A 15,210-nucleotide genomic window follows, 5' to 3' on the forward strand; every position below is an offset into this window, starting at 1 on the left:
GGCTCTCGACCATGACTGTAGGACAGGAACATACTGGCTCACTGTGGGCGAGAGGAACACAACATACACAAACAAAGAGACCAATGCAAGTCCGTTCTAAGCTTAACAAGCTATACTCATACGGGCTATGCCGTTCATGAGAATTTGGGGGCTAACTGATGTAAACAGTTAGCGAAGCCAATTGATTTGGGTCGACGAAGGACCCGAACTAGGGATTTGACAGGCAGTAGCCTAGCGGGTCACGTGATGACACCGGCTGCGTAATTGTCACTCTATTCTATTATTTAGCTTCCTTGGTGGCTCTCACAGGTTACTGTCTCTAAGTGAAATGAAAGAAACAAATCACAACAGAACACAGAGATCGAAGAGATCAGAGTGAAAGGAAACAATGAAAATGAATAGGTCTGAAATGAACTGGAATAAATACTAACACCGGAAGTGTTAGGGAGAATAAGGAGGCCTAAGCCGACTACCGCTGATAGGGTTTAAGATAGGGCCTACGGGTGAGTGGGGTTGTCGAGATAGCAACCTAAGAAAGTGTGGCTTGGAGAAGAGATGGGCCAAACACTTAAAATATCCGGGAGATATCTAGTATTTTGTGGCTCATAGTAGGTGGAATGGGTTTTTATTAAATTTAGTTTACCTGCGGTGAATTGAATCCACTCCGGTGAGAACCAGTGGCATGGTCAACCTCCCTGGCGCTTCCCAAACACTCAACCGCGGTGTCCTCGGCCCTCCGTTACTCTGTGTCGCGTTGCGCCCTCCCAAACAGCCTTTGTGACTTTAAACACAACTCGGCAAAGCCAAGATGTCAACCGCCAGACAACACTACAAAATTGGGCTGTTCCCCAGAACCCTCCCGGAGGAGTGGCCTCTTTTTAGGCCCCGGTTTAGGTACTGGTCCCAGAAATTGCCTTTTTGTGTCGGCTGGACTGGTTGACTACCTTTGGAGTGCCAAATTGCTGATGTCAGCACTGCGGGCCGCAACGACGGACAGAGATAAAAGAAACCGAGATTCACGCACAGTAGGGTGTTGGTAACGCTGGTCGGACAACCCTGCTGGCCGGAACACCACCAGAGATGACTTCAAATCACCAAGGGAGTACTACAATAGATACACAAAAGGATGAACAAGGGAAGCTTAAAGTGAATTAAGGCTTGTTTGTTTAAACCAAATTGAGTAATTATTTATGTAGCAATAAGAGTCGAAGGTTTTACTAAATAATAATAAAAAGAGGGAATTATGATAATGTTGGTAATTATCAAAATAACCTAACCCAAAAGAGAGGAAAAATAATTAAAATCAAAATATAAAGAGACAGGATTGAAACACTGTAGATAGAAGAAGCAGGCCGCAGTAGTGGGTTTTCACCACGAGGGGGCGTATTCCTTCTCTGTGCTTTGCCTGGGTAAACAGAACACTTGATTCAAATTCAAAATTCAAAACTTGTTTAAATTTAAAACTTAAAACAAGCAGGAAAGAATTAAAAGGGAAATCAGAATGATATCCTATAATAGCTAATAACACCGTAAAGTATCATTAATAACTATAAAATAATTCAATTCAATAATGCACAATTCAAAACAGAGTGAAAGGAGGAAAAACGTGATACCGACTTAGGGGGAAAGGCCACAGGGTGGCGCTGTTCCCTCCACATGGATATCAGTGACTGACAGGCAAACACGATGTAAATTTAAACTGGTTTAAAACCAAATTAAAATAAGCGTGAAAGGAGATTGAGAAATCAGGATAAAATTTTATAATAATTAACAACAACAGTAAAGTATCGTCAATAACTATAAAAAGAGAAAAGTAGAAATAGGCAATTCAAACAGAATTGGACAGAGAGACAAGGAGAGTTCAGTGAGCCGACTTGGGCTCTCTCTGGCTGTGCTGGGATTTAGTTTAAGTTTTAATTCAAATCTTGTCTTGAATCAAACTCAAAGTAAATGTACCAGTCAAAAGCAGAAAAATTTGTCTAACACAAAATAATATTCGCACGTGCAAAGCTCTAAATGCAAATAATTATTGAGAATTTAGACAGGGAAATGAATTCCCTTAATTCACAGGGAAATGAATTCAGCAGTAAAGAGAGCATTATCTGAAACGGCCACAAGATGGCGTAATTGCGCTCATGCAGGCTGAAGTCAGAAGGCGGGGCGTAATTCGAGACTTCAAAACACTTAAAGGCCGCCCTCTGGTGTTTAGCAAGCGGAATTACAACCGACTTTAATGTGATTCAAACTAAGAGCTTTCAGCTCGCGTCGTGCGCTGAATTCCTGCAATAAATCACAAATAAACAAGCAGATCTCTGTGGATCTTTCGGTGCTGTACTGCACAAGAGCGTGAAACAGGATTTTTTCGCTGTGAAAACACGCAGATTTAAAACAACAGGAATTTCCGTCTGTTGTTACCCACATAAACATTTTTATGTATTAGATTTATATTTAAATGTTTCAGATCTTTAATTGGGTAGCTAAACCAATTTTGACCAGGAGTTTACCGTTTTTGTTGAATATCACTGGGTTAACCACGAATTCAATAACGACATTATGGAAGGCCTTTTACCACTGAAGAGAGGAAACTCGCTCTCGATCAGATTTACGTCTTGCTTCTCGTCTTAATCAGGCGTTTAAATAATATTAACATGTACCAGCTGCAAAGAGTTTGCTTCGTCTTTACAGGGACAGGTATAATATGAACTGCGTTGCGCGACTTTCACTGGAGCGCGCATAAAAAAAAAAATATATATATATTAATACACAATATACTCATAGATTGAAACTGAATTTGCTCATAAAACAAAGTTTGAAATGCCCGCATCCTCCACCAAACTGTAGCGACAATGAGTCTTACATTAAATTAGCTCAAATTATATATAGGGAATGTAATAATTAATCATGAATGATTAATATATTGCATATTACAGTTAAATTATCGAAGCTGAAAATAGATCGATTGTATATATGAATGATCACCATAATGGGTTATGGTTCGTCATTAATATATCAATAGTCTACAGATCGATTATATGAGATAACCTTAAATGGAATTAATTTAGTTATCGAACAATCTGTTTGTCCAGCAAACGGCCGTAAGATTAACTTATCAATTTTCAACAAAAATTATCTCTTTCTTATAATTCCAAAAAAAGCTATTTTCTGGCCATGAAAAATCACCTTCTTGTTATTATAAAATTTAGGTTACTGAAATAGTAACGAATTGTAAAAGCTTTGTAGCAAAATGGTCGAACACTTCATTGACTTTGTAAAAATGAGAACTTTAGACAATTAGCAATCAAGAATATAATGGTTTTAATAAAATGAAACTACGGATACAGAATTCTACATTTAAACCCGGGATACATGTATGTACAATAAACAGTAAAACTAACGAGACAAACGAATAACAACGGGAGTGAGAGAGAGAGAGAGATTGAGTGAGAGAGAGAGAGAGAGAGTGAAATATATATATATATATATATATTGAGAGAGAGAGAGAGAGAGATAGAGGATGAGAAAGTGAAACTAACGGTCAGGATGAGAGAGATCACCGGGGTGATCGCAGCATGGCAAAAATCACAGACAATAACCCTTAGAGAGGCAACAGGAAATCACATCAATCAAATCAAATCAATAACCTATACTTGCGAATGCGTATGGTTCTCTTTGTGTGAGCTGAAGAACGCAGAGTCGTATGCGTGTTTGTCCTTCGGCGCTATAGGCTTGTTCTCTCGTGTCTTCCGGGGCGAGCAGACTCGCGGGAAGTTTTAAAGGTTCACCGAACGTGAAGTTACCAAGGATATAGTTCAGAGTTCATCTCCCTCGGGAGAGAGAGGCGAAGAATGAAAATAAAACTTAGTAAAGAAAGGAAAAGAAAAGAAACGCGGTGTAATGCTCCCTAAGGAGCCATGTACACACAGAACAATACATTTTACTGTAATATCCTATGTATGACTGGTTTAGTCAAAACAAGACGGTCAAACAGGTACCAAGAATTGCCGGAAAGATTAGAAGAAACATAAAGTTACATTCATATGCAGAATTACACACATTTAATGTTCACTCACACGACTATAAAGCCATAATACCGGCTACCATGACCTAGGAAAGATCAAATTCATGTTTATACATTTCTTAAGTGGTTATACTTATAGAAAATATATAATTGCAGAGTCTATTCCTCTTTCTTTATCAGAATTCAAGTGGGAGCTGTGATTCCCTTGGAATTCCTTTTGGGGGTCATAAAGTTTTATGACCTAGCAAGAGGGCGAGTTACAGAAGATGATACTGTTAGGTAATCTTTCTTTAGAAATACACTTAAGATTTGAAGTTACAGACCAGTCTCCAATTACATCTATAGAATAAGACAAAAATAATTAGATATGCATGCATACAGGAAGGTTAGATACAATTCTGTGTTATATACATTAAGGACATTCCTATCCTAAGTTGCACACAAAGGACGTTTGTGTGCGGGTATGTGTGGTGTGTGTGTGTATCCTTAGGGCATATTGTCCATCCGTGGTGTGCACCACGTGAGGGTTTCGAGAACAACGGGGACCTGTTTCTTGATTGCGCAATGCGTCATAAATGGAGTTAATCAATGACCGGCTGGCAGACATTGGGGCACCATTTCACATGATTCAAGGTTTTGTGAATTAAACATATATGTGTTCATATTTGTTCAGTAGTGAAAGGAAAACAGGATTCGGTCAGTCGCTACAATCATTTGAAGTACAGTGTGTGGCACTACAGTCTGCTTCCTCTGCTCTGCTCTGCGCTCTCATCTATAGGCCACCTAACTTTGACAGTGCATTTATAAGTGACTTTTCAGAATTTTTAACTTCCATTGTTCTGCTGTATGATCGCATGTTATTATTGGGTGATTTTAATGTACATGTGTGCTGCCCCGGTCGTCCCTTGGTTGCTGAGTTCTGTAATGTTCTAGACTCATTTGGTTTTACACAATATATGAACCAACCGACACATGTACGTGGTCATACACTTGATCTTATTATGTCATACGGGACCTCTGTAGATAATGTATTTGTTGAAAATGCTTCCTTCTCTGATCATAAGCCCATTATTTTTACGATCCCTGTTATGAGCTCTGCCGTTGTTAAGTTTTTCTCGCTTTATAGACCACGTATCGCCTCTCAGTTTACCGAGAAATATATATCTAATACTGTTGAAATGTCGATTTTGAATGCTGAGTCTTCCTGCGGCCCTGACGATTTACTTTCTCTGTTCTACGCTGCCTGTTCCGATATTTTAGATTCTATTGCCCCATTGAAGTTGAAGAAACCACAGCAAAAACTTTATTATTGGCTGGACGACAACGCTCGTTCTCTCAGACAGGCTTGTCGTAAAGCGGATAGGAGATGGAAGTGCGATCGTTTAACTGTGTCATTTGAGATCTTTAAAGAGTGTCTGATTATGTTTCAGAATGCTGCTAAGTTAGCTAGATCAAATTACTTTTCTGAATTAATTGATAAAAACTCGCACAGACCTAAGATTTTATTTTCTACGATAAATTCAGTAATTAATCCAAGTTGCCAATTTAATGGGGAAATCTCGGCAGAACTCTGTCAGAAATTTTTAAAGTTTTTTGCTGATATAGTGACATTTATTCGTTCATCCTTCACTTTACATCTTTCAGATCAATTTTTGAATTCGTTGGTTAGTCCACTTTATTTTAATCATTTTAAGCACATCTCTTTAACAGACCTTTACGAGCTGGTTAACAAGATGAAGATAACTACTACACCACTTGATGTCATTCCTTCAGAGATTATTAAGGCTGCGTTTCCTATAATGGGCCCCAGTGTCCAAGTTTTGATTAATTCATCTTTGAACACTGGGGTAGTCCCAAATAGTTTTAAGCATGCGGTTGTTCAGCCTTTGCTTAAAAAACATGGTCTGGATGAGGGTTGCCTTAATAATTTTCGGCCTGTCTCTAAGTTAACATTTTTATCAAAACTCTTAGAAAAAGTCGTGCTGTCTCAATTAAATTTGTTTTTAAATTCAGCCAAGTTATTAGAAACTTTTCAATCAGGTTTTACTGCCCATCATAGCACAGAGTCTGCCTTGTTAAAAGTACTCAATGACATTTTAATGGCAGTTGATTCTGGTAAAAATGCTGTATTGATCCTGCTAGATCTTACAGCTGCCTTTGATACTGTAGACCATAATGTTCTCATTAGGCGTTTAGAGCATTCATTCGGTATTAAGGGTACAGCCTTAAAGTGGTTTAGTTCCTATCTTAAAGACAGGTCTTTTTCTGTGGAGATAGGCAAGTTCTCTTCATCTTCTGCTCCAATTTTTTGTGGAGTACCTCAGGGCTCCATTCTGGGTCCGCTTCTCTTTAACTTATATTTGCGTCCGCTGGGGGATATCATTAGGAAGCACAATGTTTTATTTCATTTTTATGCTGATGATACACAGTTGTATCTGCCATTGAAAGCTGGTGAGTCTTTTCAGACCTTGATGGATTGCATTCGGGACATCAAGGAATGGTTATCGATTAACTTCCTCCAACTTAATGAGGACAAAACGGAGATTATTGTCTTTGGCCCACCAAAACTGAGAAATAATTTTATTAAGGAACTGGGTAACCATTTCCCCTCAGTTTCCTCTCAGGTCAGGAACCTTGGTGTCATTCTTGACTCTGAATTATGTTTAACCAAATAAATTAATTCTGTTGTAAAGAATAGTTTTTATCAATTGCGGTTAATATCCAAACTCAAATCATTTTTGTCATTCCACGATTTGGAGAAGGTTATCCATGCTTTTATTACTTCACGCTTGGATTACTGTAATTCTTTGTATTTGGGTCTTCCTCAATCGTCGCTTGCTCGACTGCAGATGGTGCAAAATGTTGCTGCAAGGCTCCTGACCGGGTCAAAGAAATACGATCATGTCACCCCCATTTTAGCCTCACTTCATTGGCTCCCGATCCATTTTAGAATTCAGTTTAAAATTCTGTTGTATGTTTTTAAAGCTCTTAACGATCAAGCTCCTCTATATATTAGAGATCTTCTTACTCCGTTGTCATCCACTAGATCTTTAAGATCTTCAGACAGAGCTCTTTTATTTATCCCTCGCTCTCGTCTCAAATTTAAGGGAGATAGAGCCTTTGCTGTTGCCGCCCCCCGTCTATGGAACCAATTGCCTTTGGACATCCGCCTTGCACCTTCAACTTCTATTTTTAAATCAAAATTGAAAACTTATTTTTATTCCCTGGCATTTTAATTTTCTCCGGATGCTATTTTATATCTTTTCTGTTTGGTTGTTTGTTCTGTCTTTGTTTTGTTTTTACTTTGTGCAGAACTTTGGGTAGCCCTGCTTTAAATGTGCTATATAAATAAAATTTACTTACTTACTTACTTACTTGTTTTATTGTGTTGTATATACATTTTATTCTGTGTAATCTTAGTCACCGATATACATAGTATTTCCTTTATTAAAACCATATATACTCATTTATTGATACTGTTTGTGCTCATATATTGAAGTCCCTTTAATGTCCGATCGAAGCTACGCGCTTTACAAGTTGCTGATAGTATTTTCTTTTATACTTTACGAGAGAGCTGTTTTCATGGCCAGAATAACGTCTCAGGTTACGTATGTAACCCTGGTTCCCTGAGAGGGAACGAGACGCTGCGTTGAGACGCGGTGGGAACGCTCTGCGTGATTGCGTCGTGAAGCACGTGTATAATCAGTCCAATGGAAGAACGAGACGTCACCGGCGGTGACGTCATAGACCAGGAAGCTATAAAGCACACCAGAAATCAGACCGCGACAGCTTCTGAAAAGGCCTGAAGCAAGTCGATCAGGGCATGCAGGAAGTATGGCAGGAGAACGCAGCGTCTCGTTCCCTCTCAGGGAACCAGGGTTACATACGTAACCTGAGACGTTCCCTTTCAAGGGAACTCGAGCTGCGTTGAGACGCGGTGGGAACCCCATGTCCACTACGCCATAATGAGAAATGCCCGTTCTGTGTGGAGTCCTTGCGCACACTAAGAAACAAGCAGCCTAGCCCCGGGAGTGGAGAGGTCTAGGTCGTAGAATCTGACAAATGTATGCGGTGAGGACCAGCCTGCCGCATTACAAACGTCCTGCAGGGAAACCCCTGAAATTAAAGCCTTAGAGGCAGCCATACTCCTAGTAGAATGGGCGCGGACAGCCATAGGTGAGAGCTGTCCGGCCGCTTCATAAGCAAGTGAGATAGCCTCAACTACCCACTTGCTCATTACCTGTCTAGATTCAGGGCAACCTTTTTTGGTTGAACCGAAGTAGACCAATAACTGCTCTGATCTACGCCACAGGGCAGCTCTGTGAACATAGGCATCCAAAGCCCTAACGGGACATAACAGATTGAGACCTTCCTGATCTGGGGTAACGAAAGGTGGAGGGCAAAAAGCCTGCAGCACAATAGGGCCCGCCACATTAGTGGGGACCTTAGGAATGTAACCCGGCCTAGGGTGTAAAAATGCTTTCACCATACCAGGTGCAAATTCCAAACATGAAGGAGCCACCGACAGGGCTTGCAGATCTCCAATTCTCTTGATAGAAGAAATAGCGAGAAGAAATAGAGTTTTTAGTGTAAGGAACTTCTCTGATACCTCTTCAATAGGCTCGAAGGGAGCCAGGGCCAGACCCTCAAGTACAATGGCCAAATCCCAAGCCGGTGCTCTAGAGTGCAATGCAGGCCTAAGCCTCTGTGTACCACGGAGAAAACGAGTAATAAGAGGATCTCTCCCAAGAGAAGAAGCCCCCAAAGGGGAGCGATAAGCAGATATAGCCGCTACGTACACCTTTAAGGTGGAGGGAGATAATCCAGCAGAGAAACGGTCTAGAAGGAAATCGAGAACTGTACCAACCGTGCAGTTAGCAGGATTTAAAAAACGTTCTCCACACCATGTAGAGAACAATTTCCATTTCAATGAATATAGTTTTCTCGTGGAAGGAGCTCTGGATTGAAGGATGGTCTCAACGACCTCAGTCGAGAGACCGGATTCTAAGAGCTGGGCCCCCTCAGAGGCCAAGCCCACAGTTTCCACAACTCCGGGCAAGGGTGAAATATCGTGCCCCCTGCTTGAGATAACAAGTCCCCCCTGACAGGAATCTCCATGGGAGAGCCGTGCAGAAGGGACACTAGGTCCGAGAACCACACTCGGGTCGGCCAGTGCGGGGCTACTAATAATAGATGAGCCCCCTCCCGGCGAACCCTCTCCAGAACTCCCGGAAGCAATGATATCGGGGGGAATGCGTACAGGTGCAGCCTCGGACACTCCTGTACCATAGCGTCTAGTCCGAGAGGAGCTGGATATGTGAGGGAGAACCAAAGCAGACAATGGGTTGTATCGTAAGATGCGAAAAGATCTATCTGAGCTTGACCATAGTTCTCCCATAGGAGCTCCACCACCTCGGGGTGAAGTCTCCACTCCCCGGGCCTCAGCCCCTGTCTTGACAGGATATCTGCTCCCACATTCAAATACCCTGGAATATAAACTGCCCTGAGTGACAGTAATTTTCCCTGGGCCCATAGGAGGATCCGATGAGCCAGTTTGCATAATAATAGGGACCTCAGACCCCCCTGATGGTTGATGTAAGAGACCACCGATGTGTTGTCTGTGCGGACGAGCACATGATGGCCTCTCAGGTCTGGCAGGAAGTATTTGAGAGCCTGAAATACCGCCATCATCTCTAGTCGGTTTATATGCCACGAAAGCTGATGGTCCTGCCAGACACCTGTCGCCGAGCGGCCACTCATGACCGCCCCCCAGCCTGTGAGGGAAGCATCCGTCGATAGCGTTACGCGTCGACAAGAAGCCCCCAATACTGGGCCTTGGGCGAGGAACCAAGGTTTCTTCCACATGACCAAGGCACGTAGGCATAGCCGCGTGACCTTGATCGCGCGAAACGGATTTCCCCTCGGAGAAAACCTCTTGGTCCTGAGCCGCCACTGCAGGGGTCTCGTGTGCAGAAGGACAAAAGTAGCTACGTTGGACGCAGCTGCCATGAGACCCACCAGTCTCTGGAACTGTTTCACAGTGAGTGACTGGCCTAGTTTTACCATATTTACGGCTGTGAGAATCGCAGAAATACGAGCTGGAGACAATCGTGCTTGCATAGTTGTCGAATCCCACATCACCCCTAAAAAAGTGGTCCTCTGGGCTGGGAGGAGCACACTCTTCTTGCTGTTTAGCCGCAACCCCAACCTTTTTAAGTGAGACAGAACGACATCTCGATGCCGAACTGCCAACTGCTCGGAACGAGCCAAGATCAACCAGTCGTCGATATAGTTTAATACGCGAATGCCCTGGAGTCTCAGAGGAGCCAGCGCTGCATCCACGCATTCCGTAAAGGTGCGGGGTGATAAACCTAGGCCGAATGGAAGGACCCGATATTGGTATGCTTCGCCCCCGAAAGCAAACCTCAGGAACTTCCTGTGATGAGGATGAATGGATACATGAAAGTAAGCGTCCTTCAAGTCTATTGTGACAAACCAGTCCTCGGACTGAATCTGTGATACAATCTGTTTGAGTGTAAGCATCTTGAACTTGAGTTTCTGAACTCTGCTGTTTAACTGACGCAGATCTAGAATAGGACGCAACCCCCCATCCTTCTTGGGAACGATGAAGTAACGGCTGTAAAACCCTGACTCTCTGCTGGGAGGAGAAACCCTTTCTATAGCCCCTTTTTGCAGACGCGTCAGTACTTCTAGTTCCATGACCCGAGCCTGCCTTGGGTCCACCACTGTGGGAAGGACCCCTTGAAATCTGGGCGGACGAGGAACCGAACTGAATTCTGTAACCCTTTTCTATTATATGCAGGACCCACTGAGAAATATTTGGCAGTAGTTTCCACGCTGCCAGAAATTCTACTAAGGGGACCAGTCTCTCGAGACTGGCCTCGGGATTCGGTTGTACGGACATTTCGGTGCCCTGAAGCGGCGAACCGGCAGGGAACAACCGAACTGACCGTTCTACGATCCTACTCGGAGAATCGTATGGGGACGCTGACACCTCGGTGCCCTGAAGCGGCGAACCGGCAGGGAACAACCGATGTGGCAGCGCTGCGACTCTCCTCAGAGAATCGCCCCCCAGAGGGTGCCGAGGATGAACGATTTCTCGAAATCGTCCCTCCTCGGAGGGGACCACCCTCAGAAGCCTGACGCCTTGGGCGTCAGGACTTCTTCTTAGCCCAAGCCTTCTTAGAGATGACAGTCCTCAGATCTTGCCTACCCCTAGCTGGCCTGGACTGCGACCGCCACCCAGATTCCCCAGATTGTGGAGGAGCCCGAGTGGCGACTCTCTGTTTTTGATGCACTCTGTGCTGTGAGGAGCTTGTACTCGGATGAGACTGCTCGGATTTAATAATCATTTTTCGCCCAGCAGTCTCGGGGATATTGAAACGTCGAGGAAGAAACCTCTGGAACGCAGCCGATTGTTTTTTCGTTTCTTGAAACCTATCGATGACACAGTTGATAGCGTCGCCGAACAAACTTGAAGGTGACAGTGGCGCGTCCAGAAGAACAGACCTATCTTTATCCTTTATATCAGACAGATTTAACCAAAGATGCCGCTCCGTGGCCACCAGGGCTGCCATAGAACGGCCCACTGATTTGGCCGTCTCCTTGGTGGCCCGGAGAGACAGGTCTGTTGCGCGACGCAATTCTCGAATTGCGTCAGCGCTGACTTCCTCACGTTCATCGATATCCTTCAGCAGATCAGCCTGGTATGCCTGCAGTATAGACATAGTGTGCAGACATGACGCAGCCTGACCTGCTGCCGAATAAGCTTTACCCATCAGCGAAGATGTAGATTTTAATGGCTTGGTGGGTAACGTCGGGGTTTTTAATGATGACGATAACTCGGGAGAGAGATAGCTCGCGAGCGTCTCTTCAGCCCGAGGCACCTTAACATAACCATAATCAGATGCACCCAAAACATTACTGTAACAGGAAGTTTGTGGGTTAAATACTCTGAATGACGCCGGTTTATTCCACGATCTCGAAACCTCATTGTGGAGATCGGGAAAAAACGAGTCCCCGACGTGGAGGCTGTGTTTTAGATGGTAAAAATCTTTCATCTAATAAACTTTTTCTAGTAACACTCAAAGAATCATCGGCTGGCCATTCAATATTTAATCTAGCTACAGCACGAGATAAAACCTCCATAAGCTCCTCATCATTATCGGAGGCATGAGCTGGCGAAAACTCAACATCCCCCATATCAACACTGACGACATCCAGATCCTCAGAACTGGATAGCCGCAACAATGGTGCCCCAACCTGGGAAGGAGAAGCCGCAGCGCGGGCTCCTTCCTGGGCAGAGGCACCGGATCCAGCAGGTAAGGGTTGAGAAAGGGCTGGGCCCGTCTCAAGCCCCGCTACTAGATCCATGTGCGAACCCCAAGATGAAAGCCTTCGCTGTGCCTCGGCAGCAGCTGGACCCGCACCCCGGGGAGCGCGAACCGAACCGTCCTCCTCAAAGAACGCCCGGCGAGAGCGAAGCGTCCTCACGGACAGCTTCTCGCAATGCTCACAGTCAGCTCCCTCGAGAACTGACTGGGCATGCTCCACTCCCAAACAAGCAACACAAAGCTGATGTGTGTCCCCACCCGTGATGAAACGAGGGCAAGGGACAACACAACGCTTGAATTCTTGTTTCGCCATAATATATATATATATATAGATAGATAATGTGCTTGTGACAGACAACAATAAATAGACAAGGACAGTATACAGAGAGCGCTTGCTGAAGGCAACAGAAGCTGTCGCGGTCTGATTTCTGGTGTGCTTTATAGCTTCCTGGTCTATGACGTCACCGCCGGTGACGTCTCGTTCTTCCATTGGACTGATTATACACGTGCTTCACGACGCAATCACGCAGAGCGTTCCCACCGCGTCTCAACGCAGCTCGAGTTCCCTTGAAAGGGAACTGTCTTTCCTGAAAGTCTATAAAAGTATAGCTCCTCTTGTGATTTAATAAAGGATCATTTGGTCCGTTTGCTGGACGAACAAACCATTCGATAACAAATTGATTCCATTAGGAGTTATCCTGAAAATCGATCTATTCTAGACAATTGATATATTAGTATTTAATTATAACACGTTGTGATTGAGTATTGATATAAAAATGGATCTAATTTTGCCTCACTGTATGGATAATTGATTATAATTTGTTGTATTAAATTGTCCATACAGACCCGTTGGCGAAATATTCCCGTTAAGGGTAAAATTATAAACTGTAGTTGATTCACTGAGAACTCGTAACCCGTATAATCAGTTAGTAATTGTGAATTATGAATTCTTGATTATACATTCCCCCATTTGAGCGCTGAAACGCTACACTGTTTTAAATAATGGTTTGAAAGTATCTAGTTTGTCTTGTTATTCTGTCAATCATTATGCATGAATATATAAACAGCTGCTGGCCTCACAGTGCATTCATATGTTTCAGAGCTCGAGTTATGATAATATACAGGTGCTGGTCATATAATTAGAATATCATCAAAAAGTTGATTTATTTCAATAATTCCATTCAAAAAGTGAAATTTGGATATTATATTCATTCATTACACACAGACTGATATATTTCAAATGTTTGTTTCATTTAATTGTGATGATTAACACTTACAACTAATGAAAATCCCAAATTCAGTATCTCCGAAAATTAGAATATTACTTAAGACCAATAAAAAAAAAAAGGATTTTTAGAAATGTTAGCCAACTGAAAAGTATGAACATGAAAAGTATGAGCATGTACAGCACTCAATACTTTTGCCTGAATTACTGCAGCAATGCGGCGTGGCATGGAGTCGATCAGTCTGTGGCACTGACAAAACTGACAAAAGGTCATTGCTAAAGAGGCTGGCTGTTCACAGAGCTCAGAGAGGCGAAGGGAAGGAAAAGATGTGGTAGAAAAAAGTGTACAAGCAATAGGGATAACTGCGCCCTGGAGAGGATTGTGAAACAAAACCCATTCAAAAATGTGGGGGAGATTCACAAAGAGTGGACTGCAGCTGGAGTCAGTGCTTCAAGAGCCACCACGCACAGACGTATGCAAGACATGGGTTTCAGCTGCCGCATTACTTGTGTCAAGCCACTCTTGAACAAAACACAGCGTCAGAAGCGTCTCGCCTGGGCTAAAGACAAAAAGGACTGGGCTGTTGCTGAGTGGTCCAAAGTTATGTTCTCTGATGAAAGTAAATTTTTCATTTCCTTTGGAAATCAAGGTCCCAGAGTCTGGAGGAAGAGAGGAGAGGCACAGAATCCACGTTGCTTGAAGTCCAGTGTTAAGTTTCCACAGTCAGTGATGGTTTGGGGTGCCATGTCATCTGCTGGTGTTGGTCCACTGTGTTTTCTGAGGTCCAAGGTCAACGCAGCCGTCTACCAGGTAGTGTGAGAGCACTTCATGCTTCCTGCTGCTGACCAACTTTATGGAGATGCAGATTTCATTTTCCAACAGGACTTGGCACCTGCACACAGTGCCAAAGCTACCAGTACCTGGTTTAAGGACCATGGTATACCTGTTCTTAATTGGCCAGCAAACACGCCTGACCTTAACCCTATAGAAAATGTATTGGGTATTGTGAAGAGGAAGATGCGATACGCCAGACCCAACAATGCAGAAGAGCTGAATGCCACTATCAGAGCAACCTGGGCTCTCATAACACCTGAGCAGTGCCACAGACTGATCGACTCCATGCCACGCCGCATTGCTGCAGTAATTCAGGCAAAAGGAGCCCCAACTAAGTATTGAGTGCTGTACATGCTCATACTTTTCATGTTCATACTTTTCAGTTGGCTAACATTTCTAAAAATCCTTTTTTTGTATTGGTCTTAAGTAATATTCTAATTTTCGGAGATACTGAATTTGGGATTTTCATTAGTTGTCAGTTTTACTCATCACAATTAAATGAAAGAAACATTTGAAATATATCAGTCTGTGTGTAATGAAAGATTATATCCAAATTTAATTTTTTCGTTATGTAATTACTGAAATAATTCAACTTTTTGATGATATTCTAATTATATGACCACCACCTGTATATATCAACATATGAGGATTTCACTGGCAAGTAGATTACTAACATGTGTCGACACTTTATCTTGTCGTACATATTGTAAACATGAATTTAAACATACTTTCATTATTGTATGACATGTCTAATGGTTACTTAAGTATTTAATTTATT

This window comes from Siphateles boraxobius, unplaced genomic scaffold (genome assembly GCF_051911475.1).
Source record: "Siphateles boraxobius isolate OS27281-9 unplaced genomic scaffold, OSU_SipBor_1 117, whole genome shotgun sequence".
Taxonomy (NCBI): Eukaryota; Metazoa; Chordata; class Actinopteri; order Cypriniformes; family Leuciscidae; genus Siphateles; species Siphateles boraxobius.